The 20,837-nt window shown below is 40.5% G+C and overlaps 1 pseudogene; it reads right to left on the bottom strand.

The window, feature by feature from the left end:
- LOC121455377 overlaps positions 1-20,837 on the bottom strand; it is a 118,570-nt pseudogene that overhangs the window by 23,464 nt on the left and 74,269 nt on the right.

Genomic DNA, 20,837 nt, shown 5'->3' with positions numbered 1-20,837 from the left:
CTATATTTTCATGTCTTTTTTATCATCTCCCTGACTCGCTGTGACACACCCGAAGTCACAAACCATTGCCTTCCACAGCGGGGTACTCCATGCTCTTTTATCCATGCCCTGCTGCTCTTGCTCTTCACCTTTGCTGAATACCACTGTGTCTACTGTCTGTGCTCTCTGGAAAACCGTCAAAGACACTCTGGTTCTCTGGATTTTTTTTTGCCTCCAACAATGCTAAGGAGTTTGTTTGGATGTAATTCATCTTCATCAAAGGGCTTCCCTGTTTTTATGTTGTTGCCAGATCCAATGCTGGAGCCTTGTTCTTGTGGCCTCTGTCTAGACAGTTCTGCTCCGTGCTTTCCCTTTCCATCTTTTTTGTGCTGTAGACAGGAGTTTTCCAAAACACCTGGGCAATCTGTGCCAACTGCACTGCTCTTATCAAAAGTGTATTTGCTTTCTCTTTTGCAAGCTTGGTTTTCTTTAAGTTCTAGACAAATGATGTCATTCTTAACCTTCCCACTATATTCCTACTTCAGCAGACTCTTTTGAAATCAACAGTGTAGACAACTCTTTGAAGCTATAGTTGTCTATAGGCTCCAGAACTTTCCATGAATACCAAAATCTATATAAATTGAATAGAATGTTTCCTATATAAATTGAATAGAATATGTATAGAACCTACATATATCCTCAATACTTTAAGTCACCACTATTTTAATAAAATACCTATGGTAGGTAAAAGTTGCCTAAATTGTTATATCATATTATTTAGGGAAAATGGAAAGAAAAAGTCTGTTCATATTCAGTAGAGAAACACCAATCCCAGCCCAATATTTTAAACTGTGGTTGATTGAATACGTGGATGATAAACCCATGAACAAAGAATGCTGACCCCTCCTTTCTTCATGGTACAGTAGATACAGTGGTGTTGTCCTTCAACAACAAAAGACTTGTTTCCTGGAGTTGTCAACCCTGTGCAAATCGCCCATCAATGGAGAATGTTACTTCTCTCAAGGCTATGCCTCTTTCCTGGGAGAGCTGAGAGCTCGCACCTCACAACTGGTAGATCTACAGGTACAGAAGCTGGCATCCCTCCCTATACAGGACTAAGCTGAAGAGCCATCTGAACTTCAGAGCTTAGTTCTTTGGAGTGACTATTTCATGGCCCAACTTCTCCCTTTACTAAACCTTGCTCTTTCTCCTTTCTGCCAAGGTTTAGCAAAGCCCAGGCGGGCCTCACACTTGCTGAATAACCAAGGGGAGCCTAGAATTTCTATTCCTCTTTCTACTTCCTTCTGAGCTCAGGGATTATAGTACTACACCACCATATCCAGGCCCCCTTTCCTTTTCTAAGCATCAGTCCTAAGAACACTCCTGATGTAAAGTTCCTTCATGATAATTTTACTCCCAGAATCTGCTTCACTGGGATCCCTCCCAGCCTATGCCACTGAGTCGCTTCTCTCAAGACTCTTGCTTATCTGTCACAGTGCCTAGCTTGACAATACCTCATACCTTTTCCTGACCTCTATCTGTTGACTCCTTGATTTTCTTTTGTACATCATGATAGCTAACTTTCTCACTTCAAATATCTTCTCAATTATTCTCTTGTCAAGTTCTGACTGGGGTTTCTGTCCCAGCGATTCAGTCCCAAAGGAACACACAAAGGTCTACATTAAATATAAACTGGTTGGCCTAGTAGCTCAGGCTTCTTTTTGTTGTTATATCTTAAATTAGCCCATTATTGTTGTCTATGTTAGCCACATGGCTTGGTACCTTCGCCAGCAAAGCATTGTCATCTTGCTTCCTCTACATCTGGGTTACAACAGCAGACTCAGTCTTTCCTCTTCCTGGGATTTTTCCCCTTCTTGTCACCCCACTTCTACTTCCGGCCTGGCTACTGGCCAATCAGCTTTTATTAAAAATAATATAAGTGACAGGATAAAAGACTGTTGTCCCACAGCCATCAAGCAGGGCATTACGGTTTCTATTAGACTAAACCCCCTCCCCTTAGTTCCTTAATTTATTTTCTAGCTCCATTTTGGCCTTCGGACAGAGATAGTTTTCTGTTGATTGTGGCCTCTGCCAAGAGAGCATATACTCCATGGGAATATTTTGTTTATTACTTTTCCCCCAGTGTCTTGCCCAGAGTAAAACCTGAATAAATGTTTGCAGAAACAATGAATAATGAGTGAATTCATTTTTTTCTTGTTTTATACCTGCAAGTAAATTCTCATCTCAGGCTCCCTGCATTTGGGTGCAGTGGGATGGCAGAGATTTGAGTAGCGAGCACATTCTGTGCTATATCCCTGACTAATTTCGTTGGGTTGCTCGTGGCAGGGTAGGGTTCCTGGAAGGTTGCCTGGACACAGCCCTTTTCCCCAAGAAACAGGGAAAAAAAAAACTATTGGTTTCTTTCTTCTTTTTTTCTTTTTCTTCTTGAAAAAGAAAATAAACCAAACCTGTTCTGTGCTATATTTGAGTTGTTATATTTCAAAGCATTGGGCAATGCTTCCTGCCTCCAACCTTTTTTTAACCTTGAACTTCATCACTGCCTGTTGTGTGTGAGTTATGAGGAGAACTCCTCAGCTATCATTCACAGTGGGTGACCAGCAGCCCTTGGCTTGGCCTTAACCCTAGAAATCTCTCCTTCTGGGGACCAGTTAGTTATTGGTGAAATGACCTGATTTGCATGAATCTTAAGGTCATAATCACAGTCTTTTTTTAATGTTATGAAATCCTTCTTCATTAGAAAAATAAACATGGGCCAGGAATCAGCTTAATCAGTAAAGAGCTTGCCATGTAAGCACAGGAACCAGAAACGTTCCATCCCAGCACCCACATTCAAGACTGAGTATGGTAATGTGTGAGTTATCCTAGTGCTGAGAGGTAGAGACAGGTGGATCCCTAGAGCTTTCTGGTCAACCAGCATACTCAGCCCCGGATCCCAGTGAGAGACATGGTGGGCAGTTCCTGAGGGAGCAGCACCTGAGGTTGACTTCCGCCCTTCATGTGCACATGCTCATACCTGCACAAGCACCCACACGTGAACATGCAAACACATGCACGCACCTACCCAAAATGAACACAATGCTTGTGACTCAACATTTCAGTTTAAAACAACAGAAAGAAATAAGCGTGTCTTAGGCTTAGCAAGCTTCCCTCTCGTTTTGGCTCTCTGTTCATTTTCCCAGTTGGGAATATGAGACCTGAGCATTCCTTCCCCTTGTGGAAGGATCTAATATCTGGACGATCATTATTTAGAAACATTGTTGGGAGATCCCCATCAGAGGTGACCAGGTAAATGAGCGGCGACTGATTCAATTAACTGACAAAAATTGAATAGCAGAGATCCAAGCCATCTTGTCTGAACACAGCATCTCCTGTTCACGGAAGCAACCACCAGAGTGGTAGTTCTTTCTTAACACAAAAGTAAGGAGTCAGTGCCTACCACAGTCCAGAAGGTGGCGACATAGACATTTAAGGGACTGTTGATGGGTAGGTAGTCATTTGTGAGAAAAAATACTTAATTGAAGGCCTTTGCAGCAGAAGCCACCCTTTCTGTGACCCACAGGTTGTACCCCCTCGAAGGTCAGGCCAGTCACAGTATGCCTGTTTCTTTTTACCATCCAGTACAGTAGGGAGAAAACGGTATGGAAGTTTGAAATACCGCACCTGCCATTTATAAGTTCAGTGGCCCTGAGAATAGCACTTCACCTTAGTTTTGTTCAATATGACTTCGGATGAATAAGAACTCTGCCACTGCGATCTGAGGAGTCAATGAAATAATGAGCCTTAAGTATTTTTTTTTTTTGTATTTATTGCAATGGCGAAACTCTATGCACTAGAAAAGGGCACTCACTGTTCAGGGTGAGGCAACCCCTCAGAGAGACATGGTGAGTTCAGAGCAGGCTAGGACTATGCTTCCAATAGCTCGGAGCCAACTGCTTATGTGGCAGGCTTTGTTCCCTTCTCCCTTAACCTGGTGATCCTGTGGGCCTAAAGTTTTCTGATTACTCCAATGTGTTAGCATGGTTGTTATCTTTCAAAGGAGGTGACAGGTTTGGGTGCCATGTCACTCTTCTGGAAGAAACCAAAGGAGAGGTGATTATGACAGTTTCTAAGCCTTACCAAAAAAAAAAAAAAGCATAAATTGAAAAAAGATTTCTTGAATATCTGAACTAGAAGCTTACATGATTGGAAAATTGGATTTCTGACCCTGTAGGTTGGTGAAATTCCTGGATAACTTAGAGTGTCTAAACTGTGGGTTCCCGTGAGTGATGGCTATGAACAGCACCGCTCCAGCAGCAGGGACATGTTGCTATGGCAACCTGAAGCTAGAAGTTCCTCCAAGCCTTAGAAAGGCTGTCAATTAGATCCATGCACTTGGGGAGTTTAATGAAAACAGACACTTGTCATTTTTCTAGCAGCCTTCCAACATTCTATATGTTTAAAATATATCCACAGAAGGAAAAGCCCGCGGTTAAGTTTAGCTGTTTATTTTAAGAGAATTCCCCTGTGTGGCTTTGACAGGGCAGATATTTTTCCCCTCTCCACACTAAAGGAGAAAAGCAAGGCCCTCCAGTGTTGAGCAGAAATGCGATTAGGAGAGTCACTTATGTGGTTCAGGTAAAGTGATGTGAGGCAAAGGAACCTCAGCCCTACATCCTTGCTTCATTGGGGTGGGAGGCAATCTCCCTTCATCTCCACACACCTCAAGCTGATCTCCTACAGCTCTGGAATGGCACACCCACACTGACTGATAGGTACGTTCCATTAATGGGGCAGCTTGGGAAAGAAAATTTTATTAGACATCAATCTTTCCAAATGTCAGACACTAAAGAGAAAGGAATCATAATCTTTTGCTTAGACTGACTCGCTGTCTGAGGCTCGCTGCTGAGATCTGACTCCCTGAGAACACAACTCAATAGTCGGTGTAGAAACCACAGTTGGAAACAGGAGCTTATTCTAAGACTGGTTAGGACTACTTGTTTCCAGCAGAATATGTGCGGAAGTGTGTGTGTGTGTGTGTGTGTGTGTGCAAGTATGTGTCTGTCTATTTGTTTATGTCCACCCAAACCTGCCACTTTTGTATCGCAATTTGCAGGGAAAAAAAAACTACCTCTTATCTTGGATATGACAATCTGCGAGACAGGGGACAATTTTCAAAGGGGGCTGAAACCTGGTAATGTCAGGTACATTCTAACAGCTGAAGGCATCTATTTAATCGAGTCCTTCTTTGCTTAACACAATACTCAGCCAAATGACAATTGAAAATTCAGTCCTCTGAAATTAGAACCCATGACTGGTGTCTCCTTGAGGTCTGGGTGCAGGGCATCCTGCTCTCTTTAGCTTCCTTTTAAATGTCAGTTTGTAAGTAGGGCAACAGAAAGTTGAATGTTGTTAGTTCTCCCAGTTAAGCTCAGTTCATATAAATGTAGGAAACTTAGCTTCATTTGTTTCTCAGCAATATTTGAAAATTGCATTTTATAGTTGGGCCTGATTGCATCTGCTAATTATCACATCTCTGCTTGTGGCAGAGAAGCTAGCAATATTGGTAGGCAAAGGCACAGATATTGTTTGCCCTCGCAGATTGAATGGAGAGGCAAGAATAAAACAGTTCCCCAACGTATGTACGTTATGTGGCCCCAGATGAAGATTATTCTGAGAAATCCCTTCTTTGTCTCTCTTACAGTAATTGTGGTAATTAGCGTACTGAAAACAAAAAGCACAAAGATGGAGTCAGAGCTTGTCCTAGTCTGCTTTTTCCTCTGATTCTGAACATTGCAAACAAGTGGTTGCTGGAGTTATTTTCTGTCGATTGCATTAAGATAGGCAGGGTGGCACCATGCATGATCAGAACATAGGCGTTGCCACTAGCTGGCCATTTAATCTTGGGAAAGTCACTCATGCAGTTTGGCTTTTGACTTAATTATTTGTATTTAAGAGAGTCAAACTAATTGAGTACGAGGTTTCTTTTTGTTTCTGTAAGTTTGAAACCTGCCCTGTGGCCTGGAAGGAGCACCTTCTTGGTTGGGAAGAACTCCCATCGCTGCTTAGGCAGCATCTGTGCACAGTCTTCCAGCCTAGCCATGAGTGTTTGGAGGACTAGAATTCTCGTTCTGCTATCCGAGCATGCTCATACCCTTCTCACAAGCCAACAGCAAATAATGCAAACCACATCAGCTAATATATTCCATTAAATGTTCTTGCATAAAAAGGACATGAATGGGTCTTCTGTTGTTATGGAAAAGACCCATAGCATTTGGTTTTTCTTTGTTGTTGTTGTTTCTTTGATTTTTTTTTGTTTTGTTTGGATAGTTTTTTTTAAATATATTTTTTAAAAGAGAAAACCAACTCTCTTTTTCCATTTTACTTACCAATCCCAGTTTCCACTCCCTCCCCTCCTCCCATTCCCTTCCCCCCCTCCACTGCCCATCTACTTCTCAGAGAGGGTAAGGCACATTGCTTTGGGGAAGTTCCAAGACCCTCCCTACTATATCTAGGCTGAGCAAGGTAGACATCCAAAGAGAAGGGGTTCCCCAAACACCAGTACAACTAGTAGGGATAAATCCTCTTACCACTGCCAGTGGCCTTGCAGTTCTGTCCCCGCCATACAACTGTCACCCACATTCAGAGGGTCTAGTTTGGCCCTACGCTGGTTCCTTCCCAATTTGGCTGGAGGTGGTGAGCTCCCATTAGGCCAGGTAAACTGTTTCAGTGGGACTCATAGCATTGTAAAACTGGGAAATGGTAGAAGCTTAGGTTCTCCTAAATTTTGTGCATTACGACTTGATATGTAGCTCAAAATCAGAACTTTGAACAGAACAAGGGCTTGGTCACCTTTTCTAAAAGCTTTATTAATGACAATAATTTTACAGGGAAAATTACTCCTCTCTGGGCAGTGCCTCATCTGATGTAATGCTCTCTGCAGAAGACAAAATTACAGCAATTATGATCTTGATCTTGCCTGTGACCTCAGAATTGACCTTTGGAAGGAACCTGGGTTATGCCTGTTTTCTCGCCAAGGAGAACGGCTGCTTCCAGAATTGCTTTGGGACCCTGTACTGTCAACATGGATTCACAGTTAGTAATCTTGCCACGTTTCCCAGATTGGGCACACATAAGCTTGAGCACATCTGGCTCTCGGGTTTCCAGTGTTATTTAGAGAGCTGGATACTCCGAGCACTTATTTTCTTCAACTCAATTCTCATCATAATCCATCAACATCACAGTGTTTTTATTCTTCATTTCTTTTTATATGATCCTATTAGTTGGGAGATGCCTGAGCAATATTTTTCTTTCCTCTGGCCTTGTCTCATCATTGCTTTTGCTCAAAACCAAGGATTATATACCTTTTGCTTGATAAGAATTCATCGTGTAACCAACAATTTCCATAGCCCAGTTTTCTCCATCGAGCTTCTTTAGGAGAAGAATGACAGCAGCTCTTTCTGTTCTATGCAAATGACATTTATCATCTGTTCCTAAATCGGAAGCCAGGAATGCCATTCTGAAATCATAAAGGATACCTTTGAGGTTAGCTGCTGTTCAATCGGAGCTTCTGGTGTCTGTGTTCTCGCGAAGATGCATGTGATGTCTTTGAACTAAGAGTGAGTGATGCTTCCAAGCCCTAGGGAATATGGCCCTGATTGTCTCATATGGGGTGACCCAGCTGAACTGGACTTTTGAGCACATCTGGCTCTCGGGTGTGTAAGGGCATCAAACCTTGGAGACGGTTGTTTTCCGTCTGCAGGTGAAGTTAACTCCCCCTGTTGTTAAGGAGCCATCAGAGCTGAGTGAGCTTATGGAGAGGTGGGATACTTGCCTACTTTAAACACATTTGTGCTTCCTAGGTTTGATTTTCCTCTGTTTGGGAAGTCTCGCTCATTGATTCGAGGCCTGGATGGCAGGGCATCTCTGTTGTCTATTTAGGTCATATGAGGAATGGAGGTATGGTAATTTCTCCCATACAACCTTTCCCTCTGCCACAGCAGCAGAGAAAAATGTGATAAAGTACCAGTCTTTCAGTTTAATTTGACAAAACAGTCTTTGAGAGTCTGCTGCACTGGGGCTGGTGAGCTGAATAAGAGATGTAACAGTGCCTGTGCCTGAGACTCCATAATGAACCTGGAAGTGTTCTTTTTCTTCAGGGATCTGAAGATCTTAGAGATCTGGGGGAAAGGCAGAGATGAGGAGGAAACTGAGGAGCTTCCCCAAGCTAAGCATTATGGGCTTTTCCTTTCAGAAGGTTGCCAACGTTAGCCCATGCTGCAGAAGGTGATCTGTGTTGAGTGTGTAAAGGAGGGTAGCTTGGCCCCTAGCTGTCCCTTAAAGCTCAACAGATAGCACCTTGAGCTGCTGCATGGCTTAGTCCTGCTCAGGGGAACTGAGTCCAGATCTTTTTTCCAGAAATAAGGGCCGATGTAATCTCTGAATACAATTAATAGTTTGCCCAAAGAGGTGGGCATTATGCTATCATACCCCCTTCCTTTATAGCTTTATTTCTCTTAGCTTCAGAAATAACAAACAACTGAAGTCTTTGTTGGTTTGCTTGCTTGCTTGCTTTTCTTGTTTGTTGAAACAGGGCCTTGCTATACAGTGCTGCTTGTTATAGAACTAACAAAGATCTGCCTGTCTCTGTCACCGTATACTGGTACTAAAGGCTTGTGCTGCCAGGCCAGGCTGGCTTTTCTTTTTGGTTTATGTTTGTCTGTTTGTTTCTGTCTTTTACAGTCTGCAGTTGTCTTCTCCTCTTCTGACCTCTTAATTCTGTAATGCTCTGGGCTGAGGGTTGGATTCGCTCTTGCTGCCACAGTCACCCTTTTATTGAGTCTCACGGCCTTAGATGGCATCAGTCTGACAGCTCACTAGTGTTCCCTCTCTCTGACACCTCCTTCCTGAACTGCAGACTCAAGCATCTAGCTGTCTGCTCTTGGACTCCTCCCACTCAGTGGGGTCCAAAATCAAAGGCCTCTTCCCACCTGCTCCTTCTGTAGTTTTCTGATCCCAACAGGTAGCAAATCTGTTCTCGTGGTTGCTCTATCCTAGGAAGGAGTCTCAACATCTAGCCTCCTAGCTTTCTCTCATCGATATCCATTCTGTCTGGAAAGGCCGCTTGCTCTCCCTCAGTACCCTGTTGCAATCCAGCCCTTCCTACCACTTCCTATTGTCGCTGGCAAGCCATCCACATATCCAGCCTGGATTATCCCCAGAACTTTCAAACTGCTCTTGGCCCTGACCCTCTTATAAAAATTTCAACACTGCAGCCACAATGATTAGAAGCACTTATGCCAGATGACCTTGCGACAGAACAATCTCATTCACAGTAAAAAGCTAGAGTCTCAAACCCTGTGGACACAATAGTGTCCACTCCATTCCTTTGTGCCCTCTGTCTGGACACTGACTCCCACTTGGGCTGGATCAAAATACAGTGAAAACTACAGGGGAATGTTAGGGCAAGTGAGCCCGTCTCAAGGAGTCTGGTTGAAGCCTCTTGCCAGCTGAGACCCAGAGTCTGTCACGACTCACATTTCCGTGGAGGTTGACGACATAGCAATGGTGTTCTTTTTATATATAAACATCTTACATTAAAATAGCAATGAAACAGGCTTATGTCTTAGCCCGTGTGACATTCGAGACTGTCTGGGAATCACAGTGAGACTGTTTGCGGTGGGGATGCTCAACCTTGCCCGAGCTTTCCCTGTAATCTTGTCAGGTGCACCCCGAGAAATAGCTTGTGAGCGCTTCTAAATTCCTTAGCAACATTTTGAAGTTAAATAACTTCAAAAAGCTCAAAATCCAGTGTATGACTGTGGTAAAGGCAGTGCATTGTGGTTCCTTCAGAAAGCTGCCCCCTTCCTCCTTTGAGACGCCCAGCCCTTCCACCAGCTCTCGGGTATGCCTAACTTCCTTACCTTGCTTTTACCTCATAATTTCTATGTTTAAAATATTTATTGAAATTTCTTTTTAAAAATTTTTATTTAAGCAGGGTGGTGGTGGCACACTCCTTTAATCCCAGCACTGGGGAGGGAGAGGCAGGCAGATCTCTGTGAGTTTGAGGCCAGCCTGGTTTAGAAGGGCTAGTTCCAGGACAGGCTCCAAAGCTACAGAGAAACCCTGTCTTGAAAAACCAAATAAATAATAAAATTTTATTTAATTTTAATATTTTAGTTATATTGAAAATAGATTATTCTCTTATACAATATACCCTGATGACATTTTCCCCTTCCTCCATTCCTCCCAGCTGATCCCCCACTATCCCTTTCTCGGGGCAGATTCACTCTGTCTTACAGAGACTGAAACAGCAAACACGGGGGTCAGTGGGGGTCTGCACCAGTTCCTCTGTGTATGTTATGGCTGTTAGCTTGGTGATTCTGTAGGACTCCTAACCATGGAAGTGGTGTGTGTCTCTGACTTTTGCCTGCTCTTGTGACTCCTCCTCCTATAGGGTTGCCTTGTGTAGTCTCCTGATGAGGGCTTTTCCTTGTCTTACTGCATCTTGTGTTGTCTGTCCTGTTAGGCTGTGTTTCCTTGGAGGTCTGCTCTTTTCTGAAATCTCTCCTTAATGAATTCCAACTCAACTTCATACCACCTCATCCTGAAATGCTTTTCTGTGCCGAAGCCACACACACTGTTTTACAGGAGTCAAGGTCACTAAGGAATTCTTGGCAGGGGTGTGGGTGACAGAATGGAGCTGTACGTCCATCCCTCTACCACCAACACTTAGAGTATCTGTACTGTCTTTTCTGCTCTGCTCCAATTGTCTGAATGTCCACTTCCCATGTTTCCCTATGGTCTGTACTCTGATTACATTCTTTCTTTCTTCATTTTACATTTGACCTGCAGTTTTCCCTCCCTCCTCACCTGCCAGTTCCTCCCCACACCTCCTCTCTGCCTCACACCTTTCTCTCCTTCTTAATTTCTATTCAGAAAAAGGCAGACCTCTAATAGATATCAACAAAACATGGCATATCAAGTTGCAGTAAAACTAAGCACCTCCCCTTGTGTTAAGGCTGGGCAAGGCAACCTAATATGAGGAACAGGGTTCGAAAAGCCAGCAAAAGAGTCAGAAACAACCTCTGTTCCCAATGTTAGGAGTCCCACTAGAAAAACAAGCTACACAGCTGTAACATATATGCAGAGGGCCTAGGTTAGTCTCATGCAGGTTCTCTGGATGTCTGTTCAGCCTCTGTGAGCACCTATGATCCCAGGTTACCTAGTTCTGTGGGTTTTTCTGTGGTGTCCTTGATGCGCTTGGCTCCTACAATCCTTCCTCATGGTTCCCTGATCTCTGCCTAACGTTTGGCTGTGGGTCTCAGCATCTGTTTTCTTCAGTTACTGGATTAAGCTTCTCTGATGACAGTTGGACAAGGCAACCATCTATGAGAATATCAGGATATCATTACACATCATTACATTGACATTTATTTCTTCTGTCATATTTGGTACTATCCTGGGCCTCTGGTTGGGCCATCAGCCTCTGGGTCCTGGCATTCCGGGCAGTGTCAGGGGTCAGCTAATCTCATGGCATAGGGCTGAGGCTGGAACAGTCGTTTGATGGGCAGTCCTTCAACCTCGGTGTCATCCTTACCCCAGGACATCCTATAGATAAGACAGATGGTAGGTAAAAGATTCTGTGAAGAGGTGTCCCAGTCCCTCAACTGGAAGTCTTGACTGGTCATAGGAGGTGGCCAGTTCAGACTATGTATCCCTTCTATTACTTGCTTTCTTAGCTAGGGTCATCCTTGTAGATTCCTGGGAATTTCTCTCATGCTAGGTTTCTACCTAACCCCTTTCCAGTCTTCTCTTTCAGTACATTCTGCCTCCATCCCTCCCCACCTGATCCCTCATGTTCCCATACCCATCTACCCCCACTTCACTCATGAATATCTTCTATTTCCCTCTCTCAGGGAGATCTGAGTGTCCCCCTTGAGCCCTCTTGTTACCCAGCCTCTCTGAGTCTGTGGATTGTAACATGGTTATGCTTTACTTTATAGTTTTTATCCACTTATAAATGAGTATATGCTATGTTTTTCTTAATGGGTCTAGGTTATCTCATTCAAGATAATTTTTTTCTAGTTTCACCTATTTCTTTGTAAATTTCACAATGTCATTGTTTCTAATAGATTAGTAATACTCCATTGTCTAAAAGTGCCACATTTTCTTTTCCATTCTCCAGTTGAGGAACATCTATATTTTTCCCAGAACATCTAGGTTATGGATACTATGAATTAACCTTCTATGAACAAAGTTGAGCAAGTATCCTTATGGAATAATTAAGCATCCTTTAGGTATATGCCCAAGAGCATCTTTTGGGTATACGTGCAAGAAAGGTATAGTTGGGTCTTGGTGTAGACCAATTTCCAATTCTGAGAAACTGCCATATTGATTTCAAAAGTGGCTGTATAATTTTGCACTCCCAATTGCAATAGATAAGTATTCCCCTTGCTCCATCTCCTCTCCAGCATAAGCTGTCACTTGTGTTTTTGATTTTAGCCATTCTGACAGGTGTAACATGGAGCCTCAGAGACATTTTGATTTACATTTCCCAAATGGCTAAGAATGTTGAACATTTCTTTAAATGTTTTTAGGCCATTTAAGATTCTTCTGTTGAAAATTTTCTGTTTAGATCTGTCTACCAGTTTTAGATTGGATTATTTGATTTTTTGATGTCTACTTTCCTGAGTTCTTTATATATTTTGGAAATCAGCCTTCTGTCAGATGTGAGGTTGGTGAAGATCATTTTCCATTCTGTAGGCAGCCATATTATCCTATAGACAGTGCTGTTTACCTTACATAAGATTTTCAGTTTCATGAGGTCACATTTATTAATTGTCAATCTTAGTGCCTGTGTTATTGGTGTTCTATTCAGGAAGTTGTGTCCTGTGCCAATGTGTTCAACACTTTTTCCCACATTCTTCTATCAGGTTCAGTGTATCTGGATTTATGTTGAGGTCTTTGGTCCACTTGGGCTTGAGTTTTGGGCAGGGTGATAGATATGAATCTATTTGCATTCTTCTACATGCCGACATCCAGTTAGACCAGCACCATTTTTTGAAGATGATTTTGTTTTTCAATTGTATAATTTTAGCTTCTTTGTCAAAAATCAGGCATCTGTAAGTGTGTGGATTTATGTCTGGGTTTTTTTATTTGATTCCATTGATTCATCTGCCTGTTTTTATGCCAATATCATTTGGTTTTTATCAATATAGGCCTGTATTACAGTTTGAAATCTAGAATGGTGATACCTCAGGAAGTTCTTTTATTGTACAGGATTGTTTTGGCTCTCCTGGGCCTTTTGTTTTTCCATTTGATGGTGAGTATTTTCTTTTAGCATCTGTACAGAATTGTGTGGGGTTTTAATGGGAATCACATTGACTCTGTTGATTGTTTTTTGTAAGGTCATTTTCTATGTTAATATTACAAATATATCAACATGGGAGATCTTTACATTTTCTGATATCTTCTCCAAATTTTTTCTTCAAAGACTTGAAGTTCTTATCATACAGGTCTCTAACTTGCTTTGTGGAAGTTATACCAAGATATTTTATATTATTTGTGGCTACTGTAAAGAGTGGCGTTTTCTTGATTTCTTCCTCAGCCCACTTATCCTTTGTATATAGGGGAACTAGTGACTTTTTTTAGTTAATCTTTTATTCAGTCACCTCACTGAAGGTGTTTATCAGTTATAGGAGTTCCTTGGTAGATTTTTTGGGGTGAGATGTATACTATCATATCATCTGCAAATAGCGAAAGTTTGACTTCTTCCTTTCCAATTTGTATTCCCTTGATCTCCTTTAGTTGTCTTATTGTTCTACTCTAAATAGAATTTCAGACTACATTGAATAGATATGGAGAGAGTGGAGAGCCTTTTCTTGTTCCTAATTTTAGTGAAATTGCTTTGGGTTTCTCTTCATTTAATTTGATGTTGGCTATTGGTTTGCTGTATATTGCTTTAATAATGTTAAAGTATGTTACTTGTATCTCTGACTTTTCAAAAACCTTTATTATAAAGGGATGTTGGATTTTGTCAAAGGCCTTTTCAGCATCTAATGAGATGATCATGTGTTTTTTCTTTTAATTTGTTTATATGGTGAATTACATTGGCAGATTTTTGTATGTTGAATTATATCCCCTGCCCCATCTCTAGGATGAAGCCTACTTGATCATGATGGCTGATCTTTTTGGAAATGATTTTTGGGTATTTTATTTTTTTTTGCATTAATGTTCATAAGGGAAATTTGTTTGTTGATTCTGTGTGGTTTAGGTATCAGAGTGAACGTGGCCTCATAAAAAGGAATTTGGCACTATTTCTTTAGTTTCTATTTTGTGGAATAATTTGAAGAAGATTGACATGAACTTTTCTTTGAAATTCTGGTAGATTTCTGTGCTAAAACTTGGTCTTTCTTGGTTGGGAGACATTTAATGATTGCTTCTATTTCCTTAGGAGTTATAAGTCTATTTAAATTGTTGCTCTAATCTTTATTTAATATTTGTAGGTAGTATCTATCAAGAAATTTTTTCATTTCTTTTATTTTTTACAATTTTATGGGGTAAAGGTTTTTGAAGTATTACCAAATGATACTCTGGATTTTCTTAGTGTCTATGGTTATGCTCCCCCTTTCCTTTCTGACTTTTTAAAAATTAATTTGGATATTCTCTCTGTGTTTTTTAGTTAGTTTGGATAAGGTTTTGTCCATCTGGTAGATTTTCTTAAAGAACTAACTCTGTGTTTCATTGATTATTTGTGTTACTATATTGATCTCCAACTGCAGTTTTGGTTATTTTCTAGTTTTATTGAGCTCCTGGGTACATTTGCTATTTTTTTTCTTTTGTTATTATTCTAGAGATTTCAGGTGTGCTGTTAAGTTGCCAGTATAAGATTTCTCCAAATTTCTTATTAAGGTACTTATTGGTATGAACTTTTCTCTTAGCACTGCTTTCATTGCTTCCTGTAAGTCTGGGTATATTGCACATTCATTTTCATTGAATTCTAGGATGTCTTCAATCTCTTTCCTTATTTCTTCCTTGACCCAATGTTAATTCAGTAGGAAGTTGTTCAGTTTCCATGAGTTTTTAGACTTTCTGTAGTTTCTGTTGCTATTAAAATACAGCTTTAATCCATGGTGGTCTGATAGGTTGCAGTGGGTTATTTCAATTTTCTTATATCTGTTGAGATTTGCTTTATGGTCAGTTATGTGGTCAATTCTGGAGAATGTTCCATAAGGTGCAAAGAAGAACAAGTATTCTTTTATGTTTGGGTGAAATGTTCTGTAGATATCTGTTAGGTCCATTTAGGTCTATTAGCTCCAGTATTTCTCTGGGAGATCTGTTTATTGGTGAGATTGAGGTATTGAAGTCTCCCATTATCAATGTGTAAGAGTCAATGTGTGATTTAAGCTTTAGTAGTGTTTCCTTTTCAAATGATGGTACCCTTGTGTTTGGGGCATAGACACTGAGAACTGAGAGTTCATCTTGGTAAATTTTTTGATGAATATGCAACGTCCTTCCCTATCTCTTTTTATTAATTTTAGTTTGAAGCCAATTTTATTAGATATTAAAATAGCTACATCAACCTATTTCTTGGAGCCATTCGCTTAGAAGATGCTTTTCTAATCCTTTACTCTGAGGTAATGTTTACATTTGATGTTGAGGTATATTACTTATATGTATCAGAAGGATGGATCTTGTTTTCACACACATTCTGTTTGTTTTTTTTATTGAGGAATTGAGTCCATTAATATTAAAAATATCAATGAGAGATGATTGTTAATTCCTGTTGTCTTGTTATAGTTGATAGTGGTAGTGTGTGTATTTTCCTTCATTGAGTTATGCCAGTATGAAATTAGTTTTTGCCTTTTGTTGATGTATGATTCCCCTCTATATGCTATGAATATGTTTTATTACCATTGGTTGATAAAGAAGCTGTTTCAGCCTATAGCAGGGTAGAATAATGTCAAATGGGAAATGCAAACAGAGATAACTAGAGAGAATATGTAGAGCCAGAGAAATGTCATGTATCTGCTGAAGGAGAAAGACACCAGAACCTTACTGGTAGACCACAGGCTCATGTTAATACAGAGATTAATAGAAATGGTTAATTTAAGATGTAAGAGCTAGCTAGGCATGCACCTAAGCTATTGGTCAAATGTGATTATTTGGGTCTGGGTAGTCAGAAAATGAACAAGTGCTGTCTGTCTACAAATGACACTAACTTGGGCCAACTATATCCACATAAAACCTGAGAGAATTAAAGAAGAGATTCTAGACATAAAAGAACAGAATTAAGTTTAACTTCTTGGTAGGCACATATTTTCAGATAGACTCTGTTTGCTGGTGGCAAGCAGAGTTATGGCTTCTTTAAGAGAAGGCTTCCTGACTCAGCAAAAATGGCAGCTTCTTTAAGAGACAATTTCCTGGCTCATGCTGGTGGCTTGAATGGCTATGACTCTTTCAGAGTCTGCTGCAATTTACTTGAAGATAGCCTGGGACAACTGCTTCCCAAAGATGAGGTGGTAAGCAAAGTTCCTACCCAGTGGTTCCGGAACTGGTGGTGAACTGCCTCCACTATGTTAAAAAACGGTGAGTGGCAGAGCCAGTATCCAGGGCCATCACAACCACACTGCTTACCATTTTAAAGTGCTCCTTGTTATAAAAGGATTTCAGATACACAATAGGTCAGATTCAGACATAAAAGACCTCTAAACAAGACACAGTGTGTTTAAAAAATGTACACAGGCCTTGGAGAGAGAGGAAAAGAGTATAGACAGTTATAAAAAGAAGCAAATAGTTTTAAAAAATTAAACAAAGTCTTGAAAGAAACGGTAAAAGTAATATTTAAAAAGCCATGTAAAGATGGACTCTGTGTAGAAGGTCTGAATTATACACACTATTGTGTTTTCTTTGAATTTTTTGACTGTTAATGTGCTAACTGCAGAGAAACATTGGATTTTGGGGCTGCTAACCTATACCAACATATATACTTTAAAGGTATCTTGACTTCAAAATTTGAGTCTAAGGATATGTTACTTTGGAAAAGAGGTTCTGCTTTTGTTTCCACAGAAGATAAGAACCTGTGGATTCCTTCCAGGTTAAAGTGGTTTAATAGACCAAGGTCCCCTGAATAATCTCTGTGAACCTTAAAAATATTTTGCCCCCAAAACAACAGGAATTATTTTGGAGAAAACTACACCCCAATTCCCAAAATGACAGTTTATAAATGTTTAATGGGGGTTGATTATAAGTGATTAATGGTTACAGTAAACCTCTTCCTAAAACAATAAGGAGGATATGATATGGAAATGAATATTTTGTATTGGTATGGATCTTGGTCTATTGATTCAAAGGTAAGGTTGATTTGTTATATTGTGTATATGTATTTCTACTTTTATTTAAGGTACTATGTTTGTGCATCTTATTTAAAAATCTAATGTATAAATAAAAATTACAGATTAATAGATAGTCATCTATAATAGTCAAATTTGTAGTCATGTTAGTATATATATATATATATATATATACATATACATATATCTTCAAATCCTTCAAAGACCTACAGAATATGGCATTTAAAATGTTTTAAAATTTTAATCTTTTCTCTATAGTGAGATATGTCTGCATCTAGCAGCATCAGTCACTTCAGAGAGGTTGATGGGCATTGAATAAACTCAACATGGAATTTGCCTTCAATATGATAAGGCTAGCCATTTAGGGGAAAGTGCTCTTGACTGGACTGATGGTATGCTGTATGGAATGTCTATGCAGGACCCACAGAAAAGTGACTGCTGAACTTGCCTAACAAAGGTGAGCTAGTCCTTCAGGGTTCCTGCTACATGAAAGAGTATGCCAGACATTCTGCAGGACATAAAAAAAAGTAACTGACAAACTGAAATATAGGCTAAATAGTCTTTCAAATTTTCTGCCTCATTGAAAATCTAGTGGATATTATGTGCCTATAGGCTGAAGATGGATGCTCCAAAGTTACAGGAGAACTTTGGGTGACTCTCCAGGAAGTAAGATAGGTCTCTGTCAATTCTAGAGTTTTAGAAGTTGGTTACAACACACTTCCTGCTTACTTAGGTAATTTTATATCCTTCTGGGTTCGTTGATGGAGTTGAAGACAGATAGTTATAATTTTCCTTTGTTATGATAAAAGATAATTTAGATCTGAAACTTTAGACTCACAAAAAATATTGTAACTATAATTTTTGCTTGCTACCTGTTTTGTCATATGTAATTTTACTTTGTTACAGTTAAAACCTTCCAATTTATTAGGCAGAAAATGTCAGTGATGTGGGATTCCCCCCTGTATGCTATGAATATATTTTATTACCATTGGTTAATAAAGAAGCTACTTCAGCCTATGGCAGGGAAGAATAAAGCCAGGTGGGAAATTTGAACAGAGCTATATAGAGAGAATAGGTAAAATCAGGGAAATGCCATGAAGCTGCTGGAGACAGATGCCAGAAACTTACTGGTATGCCACAGGCTCATGGTGAATAGAAATGGGTTAATTTAAGATGTAAGAACTAACTAGGAATATGCCGAAGATATTAGCCAAACAATGTTGTAATATAGTTTCTTTATGATTTTTCAGGTCTGGGAGACCAGGAAACAAATAAGCAGTCTATGTCTATATTTTTTTCCTGGGTATAGTCAACTTCTTTGGGCTGAAGTTTTCTTTTAGTACCTTTCATTAGGGCTGGATTTGTAGATAGACATTTGACTTTATCTTGGAATATCTTGTTTCCTCCATCTGTGGTGGTTGAAAGTTTTGCTGGGTAAAGTAGTTTTGGCTGGCATCTGTGGCCTCTTAGGTTTGTAGCACATCTGTTCAGCCTCATTTGGATTTTGGAGTCTCCAATGAGAAGTAGGCTGTAATTCCAACAGGTCTGCCTTTATATGTTAATTGGCCTTCTTTTTCTTCTTTCTTTGTTTTGTGTGTTTAGTGTTTGATTATTATGTGGTGAGGGAGTCTTTCTTTTCTGATCCAATCTATTTGATATTCAGTAAGCTTTGTTACTTTTATAAGCATGTCCTTTAGGTTAGGGATTTTTTTCTATGATTTTTGTTAAAAATATTTTCTGGGCCATTGAGCTGGAATTATTTTCCTTTTACTACTTCTACTTTTCCTAGATTTGCTTTTTCATAGTATTCCAGATTTCCTGGATATTTTGTGTTAGGAGGCTTTTAGATTCAAAATTTTCTTTAACTGATGTATCTATTTCTTCTATCATTTCTTCAGTGCTTTGAACTATTTCTCCCATCTCTTGTATTCTGTTGGTGATGCTTTGTTTGCTTACCTAGATTTTCTATTTCTAGAATTCCCTCAGTTTGTGCTTTCTTTATTGTTTTTATTCCCATTTTCAAGTCTTGAACAGTTTTATTTCCATCAATTGTTTGATTTTTCTTGCTTTTTATTTTTTCCTCAATTTCTCTAATGGATTCATTTATTTACTCTTTAAGCACCTCTATTATCATTGTAAAGTTGTTTTTAAGTTTGTTTTCTTGTGCTTCATCTGTGTTGGAATATCTGTGTAGTAGGCTGGCTTGGTGAAATATTTACCTGGATGTTGTTGTTTATGTTCTTGCACTTATGGTTAGGCATCTGGATTTGGAAGGATCATAGGTCTAGGTGCCAGTTTCTGGTTCTTCTGACTGGCATGGGCTGTGGTTGGGTAAAGGATCTCCACCTTCATTCGGGGCTAGAATTCTGAAGGCATGGATGGCCTCTGGTCCAGCAGTTCAGTGCTAAAGTTTTGGCTATGTGGATAGTTTCTGATCTGTAGGGGGTCTTCTGGGTTTGAGGACCCTGGCCTGGATTCTGGTGGGATAGGAGGCTTCTACCTGATTTTCAGGGAATTATCCTGGTCTCTGGGGTTCAGGATGATGGTCTTGTCTCTGATCAAGTAGGAGGCTTCAGCCAGAGGTATGAGCCATGATAAGGTAACAAGGAGAGAAGAGGCTCTTAGGGTTAAGCTTGGTGGACACAGTCCAAGGTGTGTGTAGGGTGGATTACCTGGTTTTCAGGGAGCTGGCCTGGTCTTTGCTGGGATGGAAGTCTTCCACAAAAGTATGGGCCCAGATCACATGATGAGGAGAGTAGGGTCAGTTGGAGTTCCACTGGGCTAGCATGATCCAGGTGGAAGGCAGTCTTATCTGGGGTTCAGGATGGTGGCCTGGCCTCTGTGGAGTAGAAGGCTTCTGCAAGTCTGGTCCAGGAGAAGATGACAATGAGAGAGCTTATCTGGTTTTAGAGCAGATAGCCTGGCCTTTGATGGGGTAGAAGATTTTCACCAGAGCTGTAGGGCAAGCTGTGATGATGAGGAAAGAAGGAGGAGCAGCTGGATTTGGCTGCGAAAATTGGGCTGAGTTGGGCTCACTCTTACCTGGGGTTCAGGATTTTGCCCTGGCCTCTGGAGTGTGGGAGGCTTCTGCCAGGTGATATGGAGGCAAGTATAGGAGTGGATATCTTCTTCTTCTTCTTCTTCTTCTTCTTCTTCTTCTTCTTCTTCTTCTTCTTCTTCTTCTTCTCCTTCTCCTTCTCCTCCTCCTCCTCCTCCTCCTTCCTCCTTCTCCTTCTTCCTCCTCCTCCTCCTCCTTCTTTTTCTTCCTTCTCCTCCTCTTCCTCCTTCTCCTCCTCCTCTTCTTCTTCTTCCTCCTCCTCCTCCTTCTTTTTCCTCCTCCTCCTCCTCTTCCTCCTTTTCCTTCTCCTCCTCCTCTTCTTCTTCTTCTTCTTCTTCTTCTTCTTCTTCTTCCTCCTTCCTCCTCCTCCTCCTCTTCTTCCCCTCCTCCTCCTTCTTCCTCCTCCTCCTTCTTCTTTTTCCTCCTCCTCCTCCTCCTCCTCCTCCTTC

Source organism: Microtus oregoni, unplaced genomic scaffold (assembly GCF_018167655.1).
Source record: "Microtus oregoni isolate MIOR12 unplaced genomic scaffold, Mior012 000013F_ref0000133, whole genome shotgun sequence".
Taxonomy (NCBI): domain Eukaryota; kingdom Metazoa; phylum Chordata; class Mammalia; order Rodentia; family Cricetidae; genus Microtus; species Microtus oregoni.
Note: the sequence above shows the minus strand (reverse complement) of the source record. Positions and strands in the feature narration are given on the sequence as shown.